The 10,705-nt window shown below is 43.8% G+C and overlaps 1 pseudogene; it reads left to right on the top strand.

Annotated features, from left to right (window-relative positions):
- The first annotated feature begins 2,464 nt into the window (after positions 1-2,464).
- LOC147971683 (disease resistance protein Pik-2 pseudogene) lies at positions 2,465-8,811 on the top strand (annotated as a pseudogene).
- Positions 8,812-10,705: the final 1,894 nt, after the last annotated feature.

The raw sequence follows: 10,705 nt of genomic DNA, 5'->3' as shown, positions 1-10,705 counted from the left end.
GCAAATGGTGATTTGCCACCGGTGCAGTTTGTAGCAAATGGCCGTACATACGACTATGACTATTACCTAGCGGATGTCATCTATCCAAAGTGGCAAACCTTTGTGCAGCCATTGAAAAAGTCGGAAGGTAAGAAAAATCTTGATTTCCACAATGCTTAGGCGGCGGCTAGAAAAGATGTGGAGAGAGCTTTTGGGATTTTGCAAGTCCAATTTGCTATTGTGAGAGGACCGGCTAGATTTGGGGATCAAAAAATGCTTTGGTACATCATGCACGCTTGTAGGATCAATGAATGCTTTGGGACATCCCGTGCAAGTGCGACGGATGGCTGAAAGGGTGGCCCGTTTTGTTGCCTCGTATCATGTCATTCGACGTCCCGCAGCGCATGATGATTTTCAGAAGGATCTCATTGAGGAGTGGTGGGCATGGAATGAACGACAAAGATCATCATGATTTGTGCGTTTGATATTGTATTGTTGGACTATTTGTTGTATTGTTGAACTATTTGCTATATTGAACGATAAACTGTTCGTTTGAGTTGTAATAACGAAATTAAACTATTTATTTTGATTTATTTTGTTTGTGTTTGATTTTTTTGCTTCTGTTCTGAAATGTATATGTTGTTTGTGCGACAGTCGCGCGTGCTGCATTTTAGCGCGGCTGCTGGAACCAGCGCTGCCCGCCGCGTCAAACCAGAAGATGGACATGCGGCAAAATAGTTTTTAGCACACGACATGTTCGGCGGCTGTTGAAAATGCTCTAATTTTAATCTCTAACTGAGTTAGAATATCCAAAACAGGACCAAAACGGCCTGGGGGCAGGAGGATCGCAGCCCCGGATCTCCACACACGCGAGTGTCGTCTACGGTTGAACGGTCGCCGTAGTGTAGCGGTGCGGAGGGCGTATGGCGACGGGCCATGTGCGCGCGGCGAGGAACACGGGCGCCGGGCGCCTCGTGGGCGCGGACGGCCACAGTGCCGCGTGGGTGGTGCGTACGACGTAGTACCCGTATGCAGCCGTCGTGACCACGGCCGGATCGCATTTACGCCAGCTTCCCGCCCCGCGGTAGGTCGCGCCCGCCTTTCGGGCCCCGTGTGCCGCGGCGTGCTCGTGTCGGGGCTGCGCGCGAGAGACGCCCTACGTCACCGACGACCGACCGAGAGCGGGCGAGTCGGTCGACCGGGGTGGACACGGAGAAGAGTGGGCCTGCAGTTCCATGAATCCGGGCCACGAAGCAAGGGTAGATGATAGGATGTGGAAGATGTTCAAAGCATCACAACACAGCATCATCCACATAGTAAGAGAGTCAGAGACCCTCCTCCTCCTCCCTCCCAACCCTAGCCGCCCCCTCCTCCTCCTCCCTAGCCGCCCCTCCTTCGCTTTCCTTCCTCGCCGCCGCCTGAGGCAGCTGTCGGGCAAGCCCGGGGCGCCAAGGATGGTGTCGGCGAGGCCTCGGTTGCCCTGCATCTGTGTGGGAAACCCCGGATCTGGAGCGGCGGCTCCATTGGCAAGGCACGACCGGCTAGCAGCCATACGGGCGGTGGATCTGGCGTCCCGGCCGCGCGGGCGGCGGGATCCAGCGATCGTTGGCGGCCGGCGGCGGTTTCTGCGGTGACCGTTGCGCGCGATCTGGCGCCTCCCCTTCTCCCCTGTTTGGCGTGCGGGCCAGCCTCGTCGGGCCGAGCTTCCTTGGGTCGCCGGTGGTCTAGTTGGGGCGAAATCCCTGGTCGGCCATGGCCGGCTGCGTCGACGGGGACGCCTGAGGGCGCCGTTCCTCTCTTTGGAGGCGTCGGTATGGACTGATCCCCTCACTTCCCTTCCCCTAGATCTCCCGGGCGAAAGCCCTAACTTTGTTGGACGGCGACGACGACACATGTGAGTGCGTCGGACCAGATTATGACCTTGACTCGGTATGTGGCTCGGTCAGGGCCTCCAGCTTTAGATGTTGGGTTTAGGTGAGAGGTTCGGATATTTGACCCAGTTTGTACACCTTTATCATATAAATTGGAGTAGCGGCATATATTGTCAAGATGATGGATTCAGGCATATTGTTGTACTACTTTATAAGGTTCTCAAAATAATCAGTAAGATGGCCGCATGCATCTCATAGATGCAGAGGCTGGGGTCATCCTACTTTTTAAAAAAATTGAATCCGGGCCACGTACTGTTCATTCGACTTACTGCTGCGACGTGGTAGCGAGCGATTATTGCTGTGCGTGACCACAACGTCTATCTATCTATCTATCTATGTGGTCACCTGCGCAACTAATTCGAGCGTCCTGCCACGGTACACAGGTAGGAGCGCCACAGTGACCTGACGACTCCTACTTAGCCGCTCCCTGCTCTCGACTGTGCCGGCGGTACGGCGCCCGGGATAGACACACGGTACCGCGTCGGCGTCGCACATGCGGATCCACGTTCGACGATGGATGAGCGGGCGAGCGAGCGAACATGGCGCGCGCAGCGATGGGGCAGGGGAGGATGGCGCCGGTAGATCTCGCGTCCGGCCGGCATACGGAAGAGCAGGTGCACGGCGCTGTCGCGCGGCTCTGGGCGTATGGGCGCATGGGCTTTCACTCCGGATCTGCATGCGCCATGGGCCATCAGCTCCCCACGAGGGTGAGGATGCAGCGCCACCACCATCACTGCTTGCATTGTAGGTTTCATCTTTCTACTCTACTCTGGAGTCCGTGCCAAGGAATGCATCGGGCAAACTTTAGGTGCATATATACGTACGCAATTAAGGCCTTCTTGGTTTGGTTTGGAGGAATTTCATAAAAATTCTAGAGGATAGGATTCTTACAGGATTTTTTTTCTTTAGAACCCTTTGGTTCATAGGAATGGGTTCCTATTCCTACATAGGATTGGTTCCCATCCTTCACATTTCATAGGAAAATAAAAATGAGCCTAGACTTAATGAAAAAATTCTTTTGGTGTCAACCAAATGACATCTCGTTTTCTATTCCTACTCATAGAATTTAAGATACATGTCATCTCATTTCCTACAAAATTCCTATTCCTACGATAATCCTATCCTATGAACCAAAAGAGGCCTAAACCGAAAATGCTGAATGGAGCTCGGCCTCCATGGAGGCCGAATGAATTTGAAACGGTCGTAATTCAAATTTTTATGTTTCAGTTTTTTTTAAAATAATACACATATACTTGATGCATAGGTGTGTGAACTTTCAGGACGAAATATGTTAAAATGAATGCTACACAAAACAATACAAATTTGTAGCTTTTTAGTGCAGATACTATTCATCCTCAAAGTCCATGATTTTGTTTTTTGTTTGCGCAGCTCGCATTTCAAGGTACTTCATCCTGAAATTTTACACATTCACATGCTTGTATACTTGTATTCCCCTTTCTTTTATTTATTCCGCGTATTAGTTTTGACCTAAGTCAAATTTTATAAAATTTGATGAAATTTATAGAAAACAATTTAAACATTCACAGTAAAAATATATGTGGTATCAAAAAAATATTGAATGATGATTCTAATGTATTGATTTGGTATTGTGGATGTTACATTTTCTGTGTATAAACTTTGTCTAAGTTTAGAAAATTTGACCCGAGATAAAGCTAATATGCAAAGTAAATAAAAATGGAGGGGCACTATTTTTTTAGATTTTTTGAAACTAATAGGTTTGATTTTTGAAAAATTCTGCCTCCATATAGGCAAAGCTCCAAAACCCCTACTCCAATTAAATAAATAAATGAATGTATATCATTCAAGAGCACGCGGGGGGGGGGGGGGGGGGGGGGGGGGCTATACCTTGCTACCGGCGAGAGGTACAGAACGCTCGCCTACAATGCAACTCATACGTGTCAAGGAACATCACATCATACTCATACGGGGTTGGGCCCATGTTAATACAATGTAAAAAAATCACGTAATATAAAAGGGCTTTCTTTCCATTAAAAAATGTTTCAATCTGTATTTGCAAAATTTAACATTTATTCAGCAACAATGTTCAAACATGTATTTTAAAAATATTTGTCATGCATTTGAAAAATGTTAAACGTGTATGAAAAAAATTGACATGCGTTTAGAAAAATAAAAATATAAAATATAAAAAAACCAATACAAAAATATGGAGAAACAAAAGAAGAAGAAAAACCAGTCAGAAGGTTCTAAAACTGGTCTGAACCGTTCTATAGAATCTTCCCAATGCCAAAAGTGTGAGCTACAGTGTTGGACCCGCCTGTTTAGTGGAGCGCCAAAGGTGGGGGGGGGGGCTCTGTCTTGTAATAAGCGAGATATAGCCCTCGTGTATACCTGGCCATACCTCGGGCCGGGTCGGGCTTCGGGCCGGGCCTATCCAAGCCCGACGCAAAAAACTCAGGCCCGAGCCCGGCCCGGCCCGGCCGTCGGGCCTGTTTTCTAGGCCCGAGCCCGGCCCGAATCCATAAAAGCCCGTCGGGCTTCGGGCCGGCCCGGCCTGTCCTTCAGGAAAACGCGAAAACGATGGGTCTGGGCCCGGCCTGGCCCGGCCTTCGGGCTCAAAATCTAGGCCCGAGCCCGGCCCGGGAGCGGCGTCAGGCCGGGCCGGGTCAGGCTTTTTCGGGCCGGGCTGTTCGGACCGGGCTGTCCATGGCCAGGACTACCCCCGCGTAGGAGTACACATAGTTTAGTTACAGAAAACCCTATTCGACGCACCCTGCATCAAACTGTCGACCAATCGCACAGGCATGGTGACCTAGCGAGCCACTTGGGCCGGCCCGTCTGTAAAGTGCGTAAACCTCCCAGATTCAAAATTCGAACAGTTTAAAATTTCATAAAAAGTTCGCATTTCTTAGTATTGTTCACAAATTCAAAAAATGTTCACGGATTTCAGAAAATGTTCCTACTTTCTAAAATTGTTCTCAAATTCAAAAAATGTCTGCGTTTCCAAAATTTGTTCACAAATTCAGAAAATGTTAGATAAATTTCCTAAAATGTTCTTGAATTGTAAAAAATGCTCACTTTTTTAGAAAAATGTTCGCACTTTTACATAAAATCTTCCGATTTTCGAAATTTATTCATAAATTAAAAATATCCACTTTTTCGTAATTTGTTCTCAAATTGAAAAAATATTTGCGGGAATTTTATTAAAACATTCGTGTTTTGAAAAAACAATTGATAATTTCAGAAACTGTGCATTTTTTGAATTTTGTTCCTGTTTTTAGAAAATGTTTGCATTTTGAAAAGGTTGTTCGTAATTTTGAAAAATGTTCTCGCTTTCAATTTCGTTGCTTTTTTACAAAAAAAAGTTTCAGATTCTCAAAAAATGTTCGAGTCTTTAAAAGATTGTTAGCAAATTTTGAAAATGTTCGGATTTCTAAATATATTTACTTTTGCCAAAAATAAACCACGTTCAAAATTTCAAAGAACTTCATTTTCTTTTGCCGCCTATAGTTTATATTAACCAAGCTACCATTTTTGGATAAGCAGGTAGATGAACACAGTGGCTAGTGCTGTGGTCCACTCACTTGAGGTCGTGTGTTCAGAACCCCACATGCACGTTTTTGGGAATATTTTGCGACAGTTGTTTAAATTTTGTCGTAGTCGTTCTCTTCTTTAATGGTCACGTTACTAATCTTTCACTAGAGTTGGTTTGTCGCGTTGGCTAGATGCGAGGTCCTGTTAACCGCTTATCACGAGTACAAATCATACCTAGGGGCCGTTTTTGTTGTTGATGCGCTATCCTAAATGTGCCAGCCCAGGTCAGCAACTTTCTTTGCAAACCATCAACTGTTTGGCGCAGTAAGCAGCCTATAGGAGGTCCCTTTAGTTACGACCCAGTCTGGGGATCATGAAACATGATGATGTGTTAGAGTCAGGCCCAGTCCCAGTGGTACATAACAAAACAGCTCATGTGGAAATCCAGGACCACGGAGCCCACGTCCTCCCATGGGCAGGCTGAACCCAAAGCGAGACCTCCTCGTCAGCGCTCTATGCGCCCGATCCCGTTGCTGGCGCCTACACGCACGAGAAATTGGGCCGGCCCATTAAAAAAGCGCAGCATCCTTCGCAACTCGCTCGGAAAAGAAAAGACCGCTCTCCATCGCGCACAGCTACGTTCGCTTTTTTCTAAATAAAAGGTACGTTCGCTCTCGATCGAACTCCCGCAAAAAAGTTTTTCTTTGTGAAATCCCTATAAAAAGAATATCAATTTTGAAGAAAAATCACAAAAATGAAAATAGTTCATTGATTTTGAAAGAAAAGATCATCGATCTGAAAAAGAGTTCATTGATTTTGAAAAAAAGTTCATCGATTTTGAAAAAGTTCAACGAGTTTGAAAAAAGTTCATCAAGTTTGAATAAAAGTTCATAGACTTTGGAAAAAAAGTTCATCAAATTGAAAAAAAAGTTTATCGATTTTTTAAAAAGTTCATCAATTTTGAAAAAAGTCCATCAATTTTGAGAAAAGTTCATCGAATTTGAAAAACCGATATTGCAAAAATTTGGTCGCTTTGAAAAAGTTCACGCCGTTTAAGAAAGAGGAAAAAGATAGAAAAAAGGAAAAGAAACAGGGAAAACAGCTTCCTTTTTTGCATGTTATAAAGAGAAGAAAAAGAATGAGTGGTATTGCGCATGTGGTCATCTAGTTCAACTGGTTTGTGCGGTAGCTACGTGAATGAACGAGTGGGCTTCGAGTCGCGGTGGACGCTCATCTTTTGGGGGTTTTTATAAGAAAAGTAAAGTAGGATGGGCCGGCCCGCTATAAGACTGTGTACGAGGGGGGGGGGGTGCGGACGAGACTTGCCTGCTCCCCGCTCGTGTGCCCATCCGTGCTCCCGCATACGTGGCTTGATTTAATTGGAATAAAATAAGACCCGGCCCCACCCCCTTAAAATCAGGGGGGAGATGATTAGATTAGAAAGGAAAAAGAAAAATAGACAACCGTAGGATGAAGCGGGAGCACAGATGGGAGCATGAGGAGGGAGCAGGCAAGCCGGATCCGGGGGGTGCGCCCTGTACGGATTGGCCTATATTCGGCGTTTAAGGCGCCGAATAGGATTTGGCACCCAAAGCTAGTCAGTTTCTTTGCTTATTCTTTTCTAGCGGGCTGGCCCGCACATTCAGCGTGGCTAAAGCATTACTTGTTAAAATTTTTGAAATAGCATTACGCCATTTTGAATGTGTATTGTTTTTGTAATAAACATTTTTATGCAGTGCAGTATTAATATTAGAAGCATAATATGTGCATACTTGTTTATGTGAATATATCTTAAATTTAGCTCAAGCTCTTAAGGATATCAATACTGAAGTTGCTTGGCTTAACGATCGAGGCTATTTACTTTGTTGTTAATTATAAAGTTGGACAATCTAGTTTTCAGAAACTCATTATATGGGAAAATCTTCATGTGACATCGATGTTTACAACTTCAGTGGTACTTCTGGTTTTCACCTTGATACAATTTATCCAATATTTTGGAAAACATAGTTGACCTTGTGGTGCCACATCAGCTCTTACACGTGGGTCAAGCCTATCATAATAAGGGTTAATTTGGCCAAACCGGTAACTAGCGCGAGGTGGTAGTTTTCTGCTAAAAACTTAGACTCTAAGTTGTAGTTTCTTGTAACCCTTAAAAATGTGGTTGTTTTTGGAACCCTAACAACAAGGTCCGTCAATTGTCTCTCCAAGGCAGTGATTCTAAACATGCAAAGGATGCGGAGAATATGAACCTGTCTCATGTTTGGTCACTGGCCATGTTTGGGAATTTAAACAACCAGTTAACTTCCCATTCGTTCATGTTTGGAATTGTGCATGTCTTGGATCTTGAAGGTTGTACAGGTTTCAAACACCACCATACAAAAGAGATATGCAAAATGCTTCTTCTGAAGTTTCTCAGCCTCCGGAGAACTGACACCAAAGAGCTTCCAAAAAAGATTGATAGGCTTGTGAACCTAGAGACTTTGGACATAAGAGAGACAAATGTTGTTGAGTTGCCTAAAACCATATGACAGCTTGAACGGCTAGTTAACATAATTGGTGGGAATAAAAAAACACGGATGGCATTGAAACTTCCGAAAGAGATGAGTAAGAAAAAGGAAATGAAGGCCTTGCGCATACTATCAGGTATTGAGATTGTTGGGGAATTCGTGGACTTTCACCATTTGACCGAGTTGAGGAAACTTGCCATCTACAAGCTCAAAACAATGGGAGGTGGTGCAAGTTTGAAGAATTAAGATCCTCCATCGAGTACCTTCGTGGATATTCTCTACACACACTCATAATTGTTGATGAATCATCTGAGTTCCTAAAATCATTGGATGCTCTATCTACGCCTCCAAAATTTCTGACTGCCCTTGAGTTATCTGGAAATATGGTTAAGCTCCTTGGTTGGATAAATCAACTCAATACTCTCAGCAAGCTAACCCTTGCAGTGACAGCTCTTCAGAAAGATAACTTGGAGAACCTCAGCAAACTAGAGGCGTTGTTTTCTCTCACCTTTTTTAGGTCAGAAAAGCTAGATCCAGAAACTTTGATAACTCTTGTTGAAAATAAGTTGCACTCTGATGGGGAGATTAGAATTCCAGATGGAGGTTTTAAGAGTCTGAAGCTTCTTCGCTTCTCAGCTCCTCTCTGGCCATTACTGAGCTTTTCAGTAAATGCAATGCCAGAACTAGAAAGGCTTGAGCTAAATTTTAAAATGTTGGAGGGACTTTTTGGTGTAGAAAATATTTCCAAACTCAAAGTGGTTCACTTGACATTAGATGGAAAAGATGGTGAAGATATTACCAAGCGGATACATACCGAGATGAAGACCGCTGTGGAGAAGAACCCCAAGAAACCGAAGATAGTCCTTGATATAACTGATTGAACAAAGGCAAGTCGTCGTGCTTACTAAGTCCTTGCATGTTTGGATCCATCATATTTGGATGAACCTCCATATGAGTATATCATGAGATTATTGCATGTTTTGTTTCTTGTCTTTATGTGTGAATGAAGTATGATGAAGAACATCATGATCTCCTAAAGTTCATGTGAGAATATGTGTGTATTTAATGTGTTTACTAGCTAATTAAAGTGGCCTTGACAAGCTTTGTTGCCAAGCTATATGTTGTGCTAAGTTTATTTTACCTTTAGTGAAAAAATACTTATGGTGGTGATGTAATTAATCGTCTATATTTTATGTGTTTACTTGATAAGTGACTGACGCGTCTGAAATGCATCATGTTTTATAGCCCACTTGGTGCATATCCCCATACTAAACTTACTCATATCATGTTTCACTGAGCCACTTCTATGTATGCTTTGCAACTTATTTCTGTACATGTTAACATGGGCACCACATAATCCTTCATTTTTCTAGGTTTTACAACTTTTTATGTTCTACTATGTATATGTGAGTAGGCACTCCCACACACTTAGCACGATGATTGGATCCATGTTGTAATTAGTCTGGATAAGTCGTAAGCACTAGATACAAGGCCTTGGAGAGTTTGACAAATGGAGGTTCCGCAATATACCAAAATTGAATGTATAATACCTAAAGATTGCGGGCCTCTGGTGCCTTTATGCACATCTTTTCTTGTAGACTTTGTTAGGCTTCCAAGCGCGGAGGTTTGTAGGAAAGCAGCAACTTCCCTCAAGTGGAACACGTAAGATTTATAAATCCGTGTGAGGCATAGGTTGAATATATTCTTCTCTCAAGCAACCGTGTAATCGCGATACAAGTAGTTCTTGTGTACCCAACACACCTAACAAAATTGTAAATTGCTTCGGCGCACTGGTTTGACAAAGAGATTGATGATTTGCATGATAAGTTGATATTTGGATGCTGGAAATATTGTTTTATTTTCGTAATAAATAAAAACAACAAAGTAACATGTTGCAAAAGTGACTGAAATGGATTTTCAATGGTTGGAAACCAGGCCTAGGGTTTATTGCTTCCTAATTGGCAACCCTCAACATTATTAAATCCACTAAAATACATGATACAACCTCAAAAGGTGTGGTAAAGCATCACACTGAAGTCCCTTTTTTATTAGATGAAAGTAGGATGAGATATCATAGGTAAGGTAAAACATCACACATTATCTATTATCTTTCTAAGACATAGAGCACGCCCCAATATCACCTCAGGTAGCCCCAAAAATTAAACTAGACAATCATGTTATATTCCTTATCTTTCTATTATTAATCCATAGAGTCACCCAAATGACACAACAATGTCTCTGAAAGTTATACTAGACATGCATCATATGACCTTATGATTCCCAAAAGTTCAATACACAACATGAATAAGATTCAATCCAACATAAAGAAACTCATAATATGAGATACATCGAATAGTTCAACTCCATAACAATACCTTTTCGCGAATACGGAAAGTTTGCGCGTCTTTCATTGGTAGAGGAGTCGAACAAGAATATAAGGTCTCTGTCTCCAACACACAATGTGAGGCCGAGAGAGGGGGGCTAGGGTTACAGACTACCACATGCGGATTATTGTGTAATAATGTTGGCCAAGCCAAAAGCGCCAATGCCCAAAGCTGAGCTCCGTCCTTGATGAGCTGAAGGAGATTGCTCAAGGAGGGTTGTAGTCCATCAAAGACGCAGTCGTTCCGATGCTTCCATATAAGCCAGGTCGTAGGAGGAGGAGGAGGAGGAGGGATGAGAGCCCTTTTCGGCAGGAGGATGGGAATATGGCTAGGGTATCATGCACCACTCCAGGAAGTGGGGTTTGGGGTGGGGTGGAGGATTCGATGAATG

Source organism: Triticum urartu, chromosome 5A (assembly GCF_056163025.1).
Source record: "Triticum urartu cultivar PI428250 chromosome 5A, HENAU_Tu73, whole genome shotgun sequence".
Classification (NCBI taxonomy): domain Eukaryota; kingdom Viridiplantae; phylum Streptophyta; class Magnoliopsida; order Poales; family Poaceae; genus Triticum; species Triticum urartu.
The sequence above is the reverse complement of the archived record's forward strand: the minus strand, read 5'-3'. Positions and strand labels throughout refer to the sequence as shown.